This window comes from Staurois parvus, unplaced genomic scaffold, assembly GCF_062004578.1.
Source record: "Staurois parvus isolate SC_StPar_1 unplaced genomic scaffold, SC_StPar_1.0 ptg001723l, whole genome shotgun sequence".
Lineage (NCBI taxonomy): Eukaryota > Metazoa > Chordata > Amphibia > Anura > Ranidae > Staurois > Staurois parvus.
In genome coordinates, this window is record NW_028319519.1 from 1,082,476 (window position 1) to 1,099,786 (window position 17,311).

General features: G+C 47.3%; 4 non-coding genes across 4 annotated transcripts; 3 read left to right on the forward strand and 1 right to left on the reverse strand.

Moving 5' to 3' along the window:
• Nucleotides 1-9,105: 9,105 nt before the first annotated feature.
• TRNAL-CAG (transfer RNA leucine (anticodon CAG)) lies at nt 9,106-9,188 on the reverse strand. The gene has a single exon. It is a non-coding gene; the product is annotated as a tRNA-Leu (tRNA).
• Nucleotides 9,189-12,127: 2,939 nt separating this feature from the next.
• TRNAL-CAG (transfer RNA leucine (anticodon CAG)) lies at nt 12,128-12,210 on the forward strand. The gene has a single exon. It is a non-coding gene; the product is annotated as a tRNA-Leu (tRNA).
• A 1,735-nt stretch (nt 12,211-13,945) lies between these two features.
• TRNAL-CAG (transfer RNA leucine (anticodon CAG)) lies at nt 13,946-14,028 on the forward strand. The gene has a single exon. It is a non-coding gene; the product is annotated as a tRNA-Leu (tRNA).
• A 2,026-nt stretch (nt 14,029-16,054) lies between these two features.
• TRNAL-CAG (transfer RNA leucine (anticodon CAG)) lies at nt 16,055-16,137 on the forward strand. The gene has a single exon. It is a non-coding gene; the product is annotated as a tRNA-Leu (tRNA).
• Nucleotides 16,138-17,311: the final 1,174 nt, after the last annotated feature.

Sequence of the window (17,311 nt, forward strand, 5' to 3'; positions counted from 1 at the left end):
CTCTGTATCATTCCTCTGGAAGGTGTCACTCTGTATCATTTCTCCTGATGGTGTCACTCTGTATCATTCCTCTGGAAGGTGTCACTCTGTATCATTCCTCCGGAAGGTGTCACTCCGTATCATTCCTCCGGAAGGTGTCACTCCGTATCATTCCTCCGGGAAGGTGTCACTCCGTATCATTCCTCCGGGAAGGTGTCACTCTGTATCATTTCTCCGGATGGTGTCACTCTGTATCATTCCTCCGGAAGGTGTCACTCTGTATCATTCCTACGGATGGTGTCACTCTGTATCATTTCTCCGGATGGTGTCACTCCGTATCATTCCTCCGGAAGGTGTCACTCCGTATCATTTCTCCGGATGGTGTCACTCCGTATCATTCCTCCGGAAGGTGTCACTCCGTATCATTTCTCCGGAAGGTGTCACTCCGTATCATTCCTCCGGAAGGTGTCACTCCGTATCATTCCTCCGGAAGGTGTCACTCCGTATCATTCCTCCGGAAGGTGTCACTCCGTATCATTCCTCTGGGAAGGTGTCACTCTGTATCATTCCTCCGGAAGGTGTCACTCTGTATCATTCCTCCGGAAGGTGTCACTCCGTATCATTCCTCCGGATGGTGTCACTCCGTATCATTCCTCCGGAAGGTGTCACTCCGTATCATTCCTCCGGAAGGTGTCACTCTGTATCATTCCTCCGGGAAGGTGTCACTCCGTATCATTCCTCCGGGAAGGTGTCACTCTGTATCATTTCTCCGGATGGTGTCACTCTGTATCATTCCTCCGGAAGGTGTCACTCTGTATCATTCCTACGGATGGTGTCACTCTGTATCATTCCTCCGGGAAGGTGTCACTCTGTATCATTCCTCCGGAAGGTGTCACTCTGTATCATTTCTCCGGATGGTGTCACTCTGTATCATTCCTCCGGAAGGTGTCACTCTGTATCATTTCTTCGGAAGGTGTCACTCCGTATCATTCCTCCGGAAGGTGTCACTCTGTATCATTTCTCCGGATGGTGTCACTCTGTATCATTCCTCCGGAAGGTGTCACTCCGTATCATTCCTCCGGAAGGTGTCACTCCGTATCATTTCTCCGGATGGTGTCACTCCGTATCATTCCTCCGGAAGGTGTCACTCCGTATCATTTCTCCGGAAGGTGTCACTCCGTATCATTCCTCCGGAAGGTGTCACTCCGTATCATTCCTCCGGAAGGTGTCACTCCGTATCATTCCTCCGGAAGGTGTCACTCCGTATCATTCCTCTGCGAAGGTGTCACTCTGTATCATTCCTCCGGAAGGTGTCACTCCGTATCATTCCTCCGGATGGTGTCACTCCGTATCATTCCTCCGGAAGGTGTCACTCCGTATCATTTCTCCGGATGGTGTCACTCCGTATCATTCCTCCGGAAGGTGTCACTCCGTATCATTCCTCCGGAAGGTGTCACTCTGTATCATTCCTCCGGAAGGTGTCACTCTGTATCATTCCTCCGGAAGGTGTCACTCTGTATCATTCCTCCGGAAGGTGTCACTCTGTATCATTCCTCCGGAAGGTGTCACTCCGTATCATTCCTCCGGGAAGGTGTCACTCTGTATCATTCCTCCGGGAAGGTGTCACTCTGTATCATTCCTCCGGGAAGGTGTCACTCTGTATCATTCCTCTGGAAGGTGTCACTCTGTATCATTCCTCCGGAAGGTGTCACTCTGTATCATTCCTCTGGAAGGTGTCACTCTGTATCATTCCTCCGGAAGGTGTCACTCCGTATCATTCCTCCGGAAGGTGTCACTCCGTATCATTCCTCTACTGCTGAGTGGCTGCCCTGCTACACAGAAAACGCAGGAGGTCGCTCGCCCAGCATGGGTGCCATTCACAGAACGCCTTTCATTTTTCTCAATGAATGGAAGACATTCTGTGATTGGAGGAGGTGGAGTTTGTGACATCACTGTCCATTCACTGAGCAAATGCAAAGTGTTCTGTGAATGGCACCCGTGCTGAGCGAGCTCATTGGCCGGACAGCTTGGCATCTTCTTATCTGATGGACTTTAGATTTGCGCCCCGTGTGGACGGGAGGTGCTATTACTTGTACATGTGACCTTGTGTCCGGCTGCATCATATTCAGATACAAACTGAGCGCTGATACTTTTCAGGCTCCATTCACACTTGTGCGACTTGTCATGCGATTTTGGAAATGCAAAGTCGCGCGACAGGTTGCAGCCCCATGTATTTCAATGGAAGCCGTTCAGACCTATGTAACCTAAAGTGGCAGCGACTTTTAAAAGGTTCCCGAACTACTTTGATGCGACTTTCATGCGACTTGAGTGTGGTAGACTGCAATGTAAACTCTCAATAGTCGCATGAATGTTGCATCCTAATGTTATCAATGCGACAGTTGTGCATCAGTCAAAGCCAAAGTCGCATCCAAGTCACACCCATCCAAAGTCGCATCCAAGTCACACCCATCCAAAGTCGCATCCAAGTCACACCCATCCAAAGTCGCATCCGAGTCACACCCATCCAAAGTCGCATCCGAGTCACACCCATCCAAGTCACACCCATCCAAAGTCGCACCCATCCAAAGTCACACCCATCCAAAGTCACACCCATCCAAAGTCGCATCCAAGACACACCCATCCAAAGTCGCATCCGAGTCACACCCATCCAAAGTCGCATCCGAGTCACACCCATCCAAAGTCGCATCCGAGTCACACCCATCCAAGTCACACCCATCCAAAGTCGCATCCGAGTCACACCCATCCAAGTCACACCCATCCAAAGTCGCACCCATCCAAAGTCGCATCCGAGTCACACCCATCCAAAGTCGCATCCAAGACACACCCATCCAAAGTCGCATCCGAGTCACACCCATCCAAAGTTGCATGCGAGTCACACCCATCCAAAGTCGCATCCGAGTCACACCCATCCAAAGTCGCATCCGAGTCACACCCATCCAAAGTCGCATCCGAGTCACACCCATCCAAAGTCGCATTCGAGTCACACCCATCCAAAGTCGCATCCGAGTCACACCCATCCAAAGTCGCATCCGAGTCACACCCATCCAAAGTCGCATCCGAGTCACACCCATCCAAAGTCGCATCCGAGTCACACCCATCCAAAGTCGCATTCGAGTCACACCCATCCAAAGTCGCATCCGAGTCACACCCATCCAAAGTCGCATCCGAGTCACACCCATCCAAAGTCGCATCCGAGTCACACCCATCCAAAGTCGCATCCGAGTCACACCCATCCAAAGTCGCATCCGAGTCACACCCATCCAAAGTCGCATCCGAGTCACACCCATCCAAAGTCGCATCCGAGTCACACCCATCCAAAGTCGCATTCGAGTCACACCCATCCAAAGTCGCATCCGAGTCACACCCATCCAAAGTCGCATCCGAGTCACACCCATCCAAAGTCGCATCCGAGTCACACCCATCCAAAGTCGCATTCGAGTCACACCCATCCAAAGTCGCATCCGAGTCACACCCATCCAAAGTCGCATCCGAGTCACACCCATCCAAAGTCGCATCCGAGTCACACCCATCCAAAGTCGCATCCGAGTCACACCCATCCAAAGTCGCATCCGAGTCACACCCATCCAAAGTCGCATCCGAGTCACACCCATCCAAAGTCGCATCCGAGTCACACCCATCCAAAGTCGCATTCGAGTCACACCCATCCAAAGTCGCATCCGAGTCACACCCATCCAAAGTCGCATCCGAGTCACACCCATCCAAAGTCGCATCCGAGTCACACCCATCCAAAGTCGCATTCGAGTCACACCCATCCAAAGTCGCATTCGAGTCACACCCATCCAAAGTCGCATCCGAGTCACACCCATCCAAAGTCGCATCCGAGTCACACCCATCCAAAGTTGCCTCAAAGTGGCAATGTAAATCGCATGACTTTGAAGTCACAGAAATGTCAGGCTTGGTTCACACGTATCCAGTTTATATTTGATCCGTTGCTGCGCTGCTTTTTACGGTGCGTTTTTCATGATTTATGTTTTTTATGCTTTTTTGGATAACTTGTTGGGCAGATTAAAAAAAAACTTAGAAAAACGCCTCAAAAAAGGGAGAAAGGGAGGGAGGGGAGAGAAAGGGGGGAAGAAAAAGGGGGGGGGGGGGGGAGAGAAAGGGGGGAAGGGAGGGGGGGAGAGAAAAAGGGGGGGGGGGCAGTTGGGTCGGTATGTCTGCTGCTCACAATGTGGCCCCGGGCTCCTGTCTTCTATCCTCAGGCAGTCGGGTGTGGAGCTGTTTCTCTGTTCTGTGTATTTAAATCTGCCGCCTCCATGGCCCAATCACAGGAGGGGGGAGGATCATCTCTGGCTCTTCCCGGCCGGGGACACAGTACAATGAATGAGAGATCAGGGCTGTAGAGCCGAGGCAGTGATCCCGGGGGGCGGGGCAGTGAGCTCGGTGAGGGGCGGGGCTTTGACCCCTGTGAGTGGAGGGGCGGGGCAGTGATCCCGGTGAGGGGCGGTGATCCCTTTGAGCGGCAGGGCAGTGATCCCGGTGAGGGGCGGGGTGGTGATCCCTGTAAGCGGAGGGGCGGGGCAGTGATCCCGGGGAGGGGCGGGGCGGTGATCCCGGTGAGCGAAGGGGCGTGGATCCTTGTGAGTGGAGGGGCGGGGCAGTGATCCCGGTGAGCGGAGGGGCGGTGATTCCGGTGAGGGGCGGGGCGGTGATCCCGGTGAGTGGAGGGGCGGGGCAGTGATCCCAGTGAGGGGCGGGGCGGTGATCCCGGTGAATGGAGGGGCGGGGCTTGTAATGCATGGCTCTCTAGGACATTGGACTGCACGGTGAACAGAGGCCGCTCTGCGGGAACATCGGATGGAGTATGAACGGTGCCCCGCGACGGGCAGAGTGACAGAGGCTCTCATGGGGCCCCCGGACCGAATGGCCAGTCCACCCCTGTATGGAACATGTACTGGCCGGGCCCCCTTTATTGATGGGGCCCCGTACAGGGGGCCCAGTGGTACCCCTCATCCGTGGCCCGGTGGCACTACTTTAGAAATCGGTGCGGCTCTGACCGAGTTGGAAGCGAGTCGCTATGCGCTGTAATGGCGGACAATAGAGTATGACGTGACACAGGGGTGGACTGACAACTCATGGGGCCCCCAGGCAATAGGGGATCATGGGGCCCTTGTGTCCTCACCCACACTCAAAGCACACCCAAAAAAGCCTATAAAAAGGTACCAGGGACATCTCATGGGGCCCCCTACTGACCCCGGGCCCCCAGGCAGTGCTGGAGTGGTCAGTCCGCCCCTGAGGTGAGGTGCGATTTGTAAGTTGTATGGCTCTCGAAGTCACACCCGGGGTGCGGGGGTCTCACGTTGTATGCGCTCTGTATGCCCTTCCAGCTGAGCTGCATTCTCTGCCATGAAAAGTCGCTGCCGGGACCCAACCAGGGACCTTTATCCCGGGTTCACACGGATGCAGTGCAGAATTCACATCGCAGTCGCACCCCATTCATGTGAACCGCGGCGGGCGTGTATGATAACGACACCCCGAAATCAGTTCACAAAACGCGGTGCGATGTGCAGATTCCGATTGCGTGGGGATTCTGGTGCGGATAAAAAAAAGGGGTCCTGCACCTCTGTGGTGCCGATGCGGTGCGCTCTGCGCCATGCAAAACGTACGGCTCAAATCACAGCGCACGCAATTTGGCATGTGATGTGTACAGGAATGCGGCGCGGCACTGCGTCAGTGTGAACCGCGGCTTAGATCTTCAGTCTAACGCTCTCCCAGCCAGGGGCGGACTGACCATTCGAGCACTGCCCGAGGGCCCGGGGTCAGTAGGGGGCCCCATGAGATGCCCCTGGTACCTTTTTCATAGACTTTTTTGAGTTTGGGCGAGGACACAGGGGCCCCATGATCCCCTATTGCCCGGGGGCCCCATGAGTTGTCAGTCCGCCCCTGCTTCCAACTTAGCGATTTCAGGTCCGGAGAAAAGAGAACTTTTTCTAAAAAGTGGGTGGAGTCTGTGATTAACTCGTTCCCTGCTGGACTGATTTTTCTGTTTCATTTTAATGTCATTTATTATTATTATTATTATTAATTTTTTTGTTTTAATACTGATACAAATCGCACCCAATTGGCTTCATTTACCCCAAACCACCCAAAGCGATATATTTCCTCCAACAGCAGGGGTGTCCATGCTGCCCCATGCGTCCCCCCCACAGAGTCCAGGGGGTCTGTCTCTAGGGACGCCCTGCAAACGCAGCGGCAGGGGCGGACTGACCATTTGGAAACTTGGGCACTGATATGAGGAAGCACTCTGGTAGGGACAATCTATGAAAGGGGGCACTCTGATGGGGACACCTGATATAAGGGAGTACTATAAGGGGGCACTGGGGATACCTGATATAAGGGGGCACTGGGGACACCTGATATAAGGGGGCACTCTGATGGGGTCACCTGATATAAGGGGGTACTCTGATGGGGACACCTGATATAAGGGGGCACTGGGCACACCTGATATATGGGGGCACTCTGATGGGGACACCTGATATAAGGGGGCACTCTGATGGGGACATGTGATATAAGGGGACAATCTGATGGGGATACCTGATATAAGGGGACACTATGATGGGGACACCTGATATAAAGGGGCACTCTGATGGGGACACCTGATATAAGGGGGCACTGGGGACACCTGATGTAAGGGGGTACTCTGATGGGGACACCTGATATAAGAGGGCACTGGGGACACCTGATATAAGGGGGCACTCTGATAGGGACACCTGATATAAGGGGGCACTCTGATAGGGACACCTGATATAAGGGGGCACTCTGATGGGGACACCTGATATAAGGGGGCACTCTGATGGGGACACCTGATATAAGGGGGCACTCTGATGGGGACACCTGATATAAAGCGTGTTCCTTTGTGGTTCAGCTCCAGGAATGGTGTGAACTGACCCTTAGACCTGGTTCACACGCTGCAAGTTCAAGTGCAACATGCGATTTACAAATAGCACCTGAAGTCCCATCTAATGTATTTCTTTGGCACCGTGCCCATACTAGAATCGCACAGAAACGCGTCGAGCGTTCCTGAGAGCTTCAACCCGCATGCAAAAATGCACTGCTTTTGCGACCTGCAGCAGGTGTCAATCAAATATTAACGAGACTCCAACTTTGATGTGACTTTACACTCTCTGGCACTCAAGTAGCATCAAAGTCGCAAAGTAGTGCTGGAAGCGTTATGTTCTGTTCACGTCGTGCGGCTTGTGATGCTACTTAAGTGCCACAGAGTGTAAAGTCGCATCAAAGTCGCACTACAACAGAACTGTTATACTCCCCCCCCCCCCCCAAAAAAAATGCATGCAAAACGCAACACTTGCTTTTTTGGTGCCGATCCATTGAAGTCTATTACATGCAAAATGCAATCTGCTGCAGGAAAAAAAAAGTCCCTGACCCTTTCTAAAAAAAAAACGCACAAAACGCAGTACAGAGGCATATGCAAGAAGAATGAATGTATCCTAATGAGTCTAGTTGATACCAACCCTCTAATTGCTGCTTCTGCAAGAGCGCTTGTGCTGTTAAGAAAACAACAGACTTACTGGCCGGATCACCAGGAAAAATAAAGGTACGAAAGCCTAATAAAGAAAACGAATGCAGCCGTCATATCTATGGGTCGCTAAGCTGCGATATGATACACGTCTTCTCTGCGCTCCGTCACGCCTCCTGTTGGTTACAATGGGTCACGGCGGTGGGTTACTACTCCATGTGATGTCTTTTCAGCATTTGGTTGCGATTTAAGCAGACGCATATTTGGAATCGTATGTTGCAATGTGGTTGTAAGTCCTCCCGCACTCCGGGCCTATTTACAGCGGCTGTTTTTGGCTTTTGCCGTTTTTTTCTACAGCCTGTAAACTCCTCAGCCTGTTCTCCTAGGTGTCCATGCACACCATGTTACCAATTGCCCTCCGGCCGCTGTATATAAACGGCCAGACGGTGGCAGTCCAAGGGCGGGTTGCCGTTCATAATCGGCGCCTGCCATTTTGGATTGCGCACGCTCCCTGGGAGCGCGCGGCACCGCGATCCGGTGCCCGCTGTGTCCTCCGGATACAACGGAACACCGATTGCTGTACGGGACCTCTGTGTGAGGTTGATTCATGTGATCCCTGATTGGCCAGTGATCAACTGCAGAGTAGTAAGCAAGATGTCACTTCTGACATCATTGCTTACTACGTTTGAAATCTGTGAATGATCACAGAGGTCACATGGTACAGGGCTATTTACAACAGCCTTGTACCATGTGACCAGCTGTGACCAATCACAGCTCACTCAGTATTTCTTAATGGCTGCAAGAATGCAGCCAGAGAGAAGGAGAAATGATTGCTTTTACTGCCTTTATGGGTGTAAAAGCAATCAGTGTAAATAAAAAAAATCTTCATCACCCCCCACAAGTAGTACAGTGTTACCATGGTGACACTGTACTGCTAGGGTGACAGTATGTTAATATATATATATATATAAATAATATAAAAAAATAAAAATGTAAAAAAACATTTTTTCAAATGATAATTTTTGGTTATAAACTAATTTGGGTTATTTTTTATTTTACTAAAAAGATAATGGAGTAAATTTTGTCCAAGATTTCTGAAAAAATATTTATTTGCAAAATTTTATAAGAAAACCACCTTTTTTCAAAATTTTATGGACTTTTTCATTTATATAGCAAAAAAAAAAACCCAGCGGTGAATAAATACCACCAAAATAAAGCTTTATCTGTCTCAAAAAAATGTTAAAAAAATCATATGGGTGCAGTGTTGCATTACCGCGCAATTGTCATTCAAAGTACGACATGAAGGGGTTAAATCGCAGCGGTTTGACCAGCGACTAAATCAGCGTTTTCTTGCTGGAAATGCCCCCCCACACACACACACACACAAAACTAGTGGGTTTCTAGAGTTTTTTTTTTAGCTGTAAAAACGCTCTAACGCTGTAAAACGCAGCAAACCAACTTTTTTTTTCTTGCCAAAATTATTATTTTTTCCTTAGTACAAAACGCTAATGCAGAAAAACGTGTGTTTGTATCGCAACTTTATACAGCTGACGCCGTCATTTTCAAACTGCCCAGCGTGCACGAGGCCTAAGGAGCCAAAATGTTGCTGTCAGAAGTGGGATTCGAACCCACGCCTCCAGAGGAGACTGCGACCTGAACGCAGCGCCTTAGACCGCTCGGCCATCCTGACACTGATAGCAAGGGGGCTGGAGAAGCCAGAATCCAGGTCAGCTGTGCCTGTCAGCCAATCAGCTTCTGGTTTTTGCTTTCTGACCAATAGGAAAATGACGACTGAGCCGGTTTCTGGTCGATCCGGGTGGGCGCCATATGCAAAAAAAAGGGGGGGGGTTTATTCAAAATTTTTTTTGTCTTTTTTTTGTTACTTTAGCAAAAAATAACCCCCCCCCCCGTGGCGATTAAATACCATCAAAAGAAAGCTCTAGTTGTGTGAACAAAATGATAAAAAATTAATATGGGTGCAGCGTTGCATGACCGCGCAATCGTCATTTATCCCTGGTTCACACTGATGCGGTGAGGAATTTGCAGCGTTTTCAGTGCAAATTCCGCTCCGCATCAGAATCGCACCCCGCATGAACCGCTGCAGGTGTGTATGTTAACCCCTTCCCGCCAGCGCCTCCCGGCCCTTTAAGAGTTTCAGATGCTGGGAGGTGGGGCGGGTGGGACGTGGTTTAGGGATCATGTGACCGCCTTGACGCGTCGTCACGGCGGTCACATGATCGGGAAAAGTCCCGTTTGAAAGAGGAGATCGGGACCTTTCCGTGAGTACCGGACATGTGTGCTGAGAGCGCGCAGGGAGCGCTCTCAGCACATATGTTTTTTGTTACATGAACGGAAATGTGCGGCCGCTCGGCGTCTAGGCCCAAACGCCGGCGAGGATGCACATTTGTGTGCGGCCGGCGTGAAGGAGTTAAGTTAACCTTTTCCCGCCGTGGCCTCCCGGCGTCTGTGCCTAGACGCCGAGCGGCCGCACATTTGCGTTCAATTATAAAAAAACATGTGCTGAGAGCGCGCGCCCTGCGCCCTGCCAGCGCATATGTGCGGTACTCAAGGAAAGGTCCCGATCTTCTCTTTCGATCGGGACCTTTCCCGATCATGTGACCGCTGCGACGACGCGTCACCTGATGTAAGGGGGCATTCTGATGGGGAAACCTGATATAAAGGGACACTCTGATGGGGACACCTGATGTTAGGGGGCATTCTGATGGGGACACCTGATATAACCCCCTTATATCAGGTGTCCCCATCAGAATGCCCCCTAACATCAGGTGTCCCCATCAGAGTCCACTCTGATGGGGACACCTGATATAAAGGAGCACTCTGATGGGGACACCTGATGTAAGAGGGCACTGGGGACACCTAATATAAGGGGGCACTCTGATGGGGACACCTGAAATAAGGGGGCACTGGGGACACCTGACATAAGGGGGCACTCTGATGGGGACACCTGATATAAGGGGGCACTCTGATGGGAACACCTGATATAAGGGGGCACTCTGATGAGGACACCTGCTATAAGAGGCACTCTGATGGGGACACCTGATATAAGAGGTCACTGGGGACACCTGATATAAGGGGGCACTATGATGGGAACACCTGATGTAAGGGGGCAATCTAATGGGGACACTTGATATAAGGGGGCAATCTAATGGGGACACTTGATATAAGGGGGCACTCTGATGAGGGCACCTGATATAAGGGGCACTCTGATGAGGACACCTGATATAAGGGGCACTCTGATGAGGACACCTGATATAAGGGGGCACTCTGATGAGGACACCTGATATAAGGGAGCACTCTGATGAGGACACCTGATATAAGGGGGCACTCTGATGAGGACACCTGATATAAGGGGGCACTCTGATGAGGACACCTGATATAAGGGGGCACTCTGATGAGGACACCTAATAAAAGGGGGTACTCTGATGGAAACACCTGATATAAGGGGGCACTCTGATGGGGAATCCTGATATAAGGGGACACTCTGATGGGAACACCTGATATAAGGGGGCTTTCTGATGAGGACACCTGATATAAGAGGGCACTGGGAACACCTGATATAAGGGGGCACGCTGATGGGGATTCCTGATATAAGGGGGCACTCTGATGGGGACACCCAATGTAAGGTGGCACTGGGGACACCTGATATAAGGGGGCACTCTGATGGGAACACCTAATATAAGGGGGCACTCTGATGAGGACACCTGCTATAAGGGGCACTCTGATGGGCACACCTGATATAAGAGGGCACTGGGGACACCTGATATAAGGGGGCACTATGATGGGAACACCTGATGTAAGGGGGCACTCTGATGGGAACACCTGATATAAGGGGGCACTCTGATGAGGACACCTGCTATAAGAGGCACTCTGATGGGGACACCTGATATAAGAGGTCACTGGGGACACCTGATATAAGGGGGCACTATGATGGGAACACCTGATGTAAGGGGGCAATCTAATGGGGACACTTGATATAAGGGGGCAATCTAATGGGGACACTTGATATAAGGGGGCACTCTGATGAGGGCACCTGATATAAGGGGCACTCTGATGAGGACACCTGATATAAGGGGCACTCTGATGAGGACACCTGATATAAGGGAGCACTCTGATGAGGACACCTGATATAAGGGAGCACTCTGATGAGGACACCTGATATAAGGGAGCACTCTGATGAGGACACCTGATATAAGGGGGCACTCTGATGGGGTCACCTGATATAAAGGGGTGCTCTGATAGGGAAATCTAATATAAGGGGTTCTATTTAATCCCCCTAATCTAATGACAGCCTAATACATAATAGTGTTTTCCAGATGGTGACACCGTGTGACAGACTGTCAGGGGGGCTACATTCCTACAGACAGGGGGACCGTAGGGAATGAATGTAGTCACCCTCTGATCACAGCAGTAGAAAAAAAATGGATCTGGAGGAGGCTGAGAGCGATAGAAAGACTTTTTCAGTAAAAAATACCTATTTATATAGAATTATCTATTTTCAGATCAGAATTCAATATCACTTTAAGCATTGAAAACAAAAGTCAGAAGCTGATTGGCTGACATGTACAGCTGATCTGGATTCTGGTGGCTCCAGTGCAGCTTCACATCAGTGTCAGGATGGCCGAGCGGTCTAAGGCGCTGCGTTCAGGTCGCAGTCTCCTCTGGAGGCGTGGGTTCGAATCCCACTTCTGACAGCAACGTTTTGGCTCTCTAGGCCTCATCTACACTGGGTGATTTAAAAAAGTCGCTGTAAAATTGCTCCATTAGCCGCAGTGTGTCTCATTTTCTCCGCTAAAAGAAAAATATTTCTAACTTTAAAAAAAGCGAAAAATTAGCTGGTTTGCTGCGTTTTACCGTGTTAGAGTGTTTTTACAGCTGAAGGACTCCTCTGGAAAACCCATCAGTTCTGAGGTTTTTCCAGCCAAAAAACACCAACAATTAAAGTCAGCCACACACGGAGAGAATGCTGAAAGAAGGTGTCAGGATGGCCGAGCGGTCTAAGGCGCTGCATTCAGGTCGCAGTCTCCCCATTTTCATGTGTTTACACCCGTTTTTTGTCAGTTTACATCCATTTTCATCCATTTACATCCGTTTTTTGTTCGTATACATCCGTTTTTGTCCATTTTCATCCATTTACTCCCGTTTTCATCTGTTTACATCCGTTTTCATCTGATTACATCTGTTTTCGTCCATTTGCATCCATTAACATCCGTTTTCTGTCCATTTACATCTGTTTTCATCCATTTGCATCTGATTTTGTCGGTTTTCAACCATTTACATTCGTTTTCATCCGTTTACATCTGTTTTCATCCATTAACATCCATTTTTTGTCCGTTTACATCCATTTTTCATCTGTTTTATTCAATTTACATTCATTTTCATCCGTTTGCATCTGTTTTCATCCAGTTTCATCCATTTACACCCATTTTTGTCTGTTTAAATCTATTTTTCGTCTGTTTTAATCCATCTACATCCATTTCATCTGATTACATCTGTTTTCATCCATTTACATCTGTTTTCTGTCCATTTACATCCGTTTTCATCCATTTGCATCTGATTTTGTTTGTTTTCATCCATTTTCATCCATTTACATTTGTTTTCATCTGTTTACATCTGTTTTCATCCATTTACATCCATTTTTTGTCCGTTTACATCCCTTTTTACATCTGTTTTATTCAATTTACATCCATTTTCATCCGTTTACATCTTTTTTTGTCCATTTTCATCCATTTACTCCCGTTTTCATCTGTTTACATCCGTTTTCATCTGATTACATCTGTTTTCGTCCATTTGCATCCATTTACATCCGTTTTCTGTCCATTTACATCCGTTTTCAACCATTTGCATCAGATTTTGTCTGTTTTCATCAAATTACATTAGTTTTCATCCGTTTACATCTGTTTTCATCCATTTACATCCATTTTTTTGTCCGTTTACATCCATTTTTTATCTGTTTTATTCAATTTATATCCATTTTCATCCGTTTGCATCTGTTTTCATCCAGTTTCATTCATTTACACCCATTTTTGTCTGTTTACATCTATTTTTCGTCTGTTTTAATCCATCTACATCCGTTTTCATCTGATTACATCTGTTTTCGTCCATTTTCATCCATTTACATCTGTTTTCTGTCCATTTACATCCGTTTTCATCCATTTGCATCTGATTTGGTTTGTTTTCATCCATTTTCATCCATTTACATTTGTTTTCATCTGTTTACATCTGTTTTCATCCATTTACATCCATTTTTTGTCCGTTTACATCCATTTTTCATCTGTTTTATTCAATTTACATCCATTTTCATCCATTTACATCTGTTTTTGTCTATTTTCATCCAGTCCTCTAGAAACCCATCAGTTCTTAGAATTTTTTCAGCCAAAAAACACTGATTAACATCAGCTACACATAGATAGAGCTGTTCAATAAGGTGCCAGGATGGCCGAGCGGTCTAAGGCGCTGCGTTCAGGTCGCAGCCTCCTCTGGAGGCGTGGGTTCGAATCCCACTTCTGACAGCAACATTTTGGCTCTTTAGGCCTCGTGCAAAAAATGCTGACATTTGTTAAAAATAGAGTTACACATGCTACGATTCACGCTAAAGTGGAAGCTACAATTCCAGACACTATCCCTGAGTGTTTGGAACCCATGAGTTGAGTGTTTTCTTCTGTCAAACTTCGACGACTCACTTCTTACTCCATGATAAACCTCCTTACTTAACCACTTGCCCGCTAGAGGATTTACCCCCCTTAACCACATGCCGCCCAACCACTGTAGAAATACGGCGGCAGGGCGGCACGGCTGAGCAAAACCACGTTTTAAAACGTGAGTTTTCAAAACAGGTAGGGGGCGCGCGCGAGGCGTGCCACCGCCTTACCTGTCCCGCCGATCACGGCCACGGATGTCAGTCGCTGGGTCACAGCCGTTCATTACCGGCTGTGTCCCGGCGATTAGCGGAAATCACTGACAGAGAGCAGGGCTGCAGTAGCTCTGCTCTCTGTCAGTTCCCTGACAGCTCCTGACAGGCTGATCGGGAGAGAAGAGTTTATCTCTCCCGATCAGCGTGTCCCCCTTGCAGTACACCCCCCGCCCCCTAGTAAAACACTCCCCTCACACAGTTAACCCTTTCACTGCATAATAAAGTTAACCCCTTCCTCCCCAGTGCCATTAGTAGTGTCAGTGTTTTTTTTTTTTTGCACTGATCACTGTATTGGTGTCACTGGGGATGTCAGTGACCCCCAAGTCAGTTCCCCCCCAGTGTCAGAATGTCCACCGCAGTCCCGCCATAAGTCGCTGATCGCCGCCATTAATATAAAAAAAAATTAAAAATCCCAGTATCTTTCCCGCCATTTGTAAACGCTATAACTTTCATGTAAACCAATTATTTACACGTATTGGGTTTTTTTTAGCAAAGACACGGAGCAGAATGCATTTTGGCAGAAATTTATGACTAAATTTGATTTTTACATTTTTTTACAGCTAAAAAACTCCTCTAGAAACCCACAAGTTCTGTTTTTTTTCCCAGCCAAAAAACGTTGATTCCAGTCTATGTGTGTATGGACACACAGGATAACATGCTGGGGAGTTTACTAGCTGTAGAAAAAAATGGCAAAAGCCAAAAACAGCCGATGTAAAAATATCAAGTGTGCATGAGGACTACATGTGATGGCTGCATTCGTTTTCTTTTTTTAGGGTTTTTTCCTTTATTTTAACGGTACTTGTCTGTTAATTCACTGAATTTATTTTTATATATATATATATATATATATATATATATAAATGACTATATATATATATATTTTATATGTTTTATTTAAATATATAAAAAAAATATTTATAAATAAATATGTGTTTATATACATATATATATATATATATATATATATATATAAATGAATATTTATTTTTTTATATGTTTTATTTAAATATATAAAAAATATATATAAATATATATATATATATATATATATATATATATATAAATAAATCCGGCGAATTAACAGACAAGTACCATTTTACCTAGTGATCCAGCTAGTAAGTCTGTTGTTTTTTGGTTTTTGTTTTTTTAATCAGAACAAGCTCTCTCTCAGATGTAGCAGTTAGAGGGTTGAGACAAACCATTTAACCCTGACAGAGCTGCTTAGAATGATCAAATCGTAATTATTTATGGTAAACCTTTATCTCAAAAGGTAAAAAAACAAAAAAACAAAAACAGTGTTAGCTGGAGTTTGGCTTCAGTTTGTTAGTGTATCTAAATCTGCTAGTCCATCTAGCGATCCCCTTTCCACCCTAGACTGACAATCCTGCCATCAATATCCTCTGCCGCAACCTGGGACCTTTAGATCTTCAGCCTCCAAACTGAGTTATTTTGTTTCTGGAAAAAAAATCTAAAGCTACAAATAAAGCTGGTTTGCTGCGTTTATCAGCGTTGAAGTATTTTTACAGCTGAAGAACTCCTCTAGAAACCCATCAATTCTGAGGATTTTCCAGCCAAAAAACATTGATTAACATCAGCTACACTTAGGTAGATCCATGAAAGAAGGTGTCAGGATGGCCGAGCGGTCTAAGGCGCTGCGTTCAGGTCGCAGTCTCCTCTGGAGGCGTGGGTTCGAATCCCACTTCTGACAGCAACATTTTGGCTCTTTAGGCCTCATGCACACTGGGCGGCTTTAAAAACACCGGCATTAGGTGCTTAATGTCGCGTTAAAAATTGCATGTTTAGTCGCATCTGCGCAAAAAACAAAAATTTAAATTTGAAAAAAAGTAATAAAAAAGCTGGCTTCCTGCGTATAACCGCGTTTACCAGCGTTAGAGCGTTTTTACAGCTGAAGGACTCCTCTAGAAACACATTAGTTCCGGCCAAAAAACACCAATTAAAGTCCGCCACACACGGGGAGAATTCTGAACGAAGGTGTCTAAGGCGCTGCGTTCAGGTCGCAGCCTCCCCATTTTTGTGTGTTTACATCCATTTACATCAGTTTTTTGTCTGTTTACATCCATTTACTTCCGTTTTTTTGTTTGTATACATCCGTTTTTTGTCTGTTTACATCCATTTACATCCGTTTTTTTGTTTGTATACATCCGTTTTTTGTCCGTTTACATCCATTTACTTCCGTTTTTTTGTTTGTATACATCCGTTTTTTGTCCGTTTATATCCATTTACTTCCGTTTTTTTGTTTGGATACATCGGTTTTTTGTCCATTTTTATCCATTTCACCCAAATATAGGGTTTTCTTCCGTTAAAAAAAACAGATGTTAACGGATACAAACATTAACGGATGTAAACAGCTGATCACCCGTCTACATCCGCTGGTCCATAGAAATGCATGGGGGTCTGTTTTTCACCCATGAACAGACAGATGAAAGACGGACCTACGGAACACCCGTGTGAAAAGGGCCTTATCAAGACCCTCCAAAACTAAATATTTTCTCAAACAGCGAGATGTTTGCTTTCCACGTCTGCTAACCCTTTAGAACGTTTGTAGTGAGCACAACGTCACCTTCATGCTCTCCTGAAGCCGACCCTCACCCTAAACTAAGGCTGGCCATGGAATATGGAATTCTGTGGTGGAAGGAAAGAAAACAGCTTTGATTCCCCCATCAACACAGTTTCTAATGGTTCAGGAAAAACCAGAGATGCGGGCTGGACACAAGTCAATTGATGGATCCTTTGTTGTAGATGACCACTGCTGATCTCCTGCAACCCTTTTGCAACCAAAATGAAATGCGTATGTATGTCCTGCGCTGAAAACGACATACAAATCTATCCAAATGTCCTCGGGTTCCAATCCGGGACCTGGA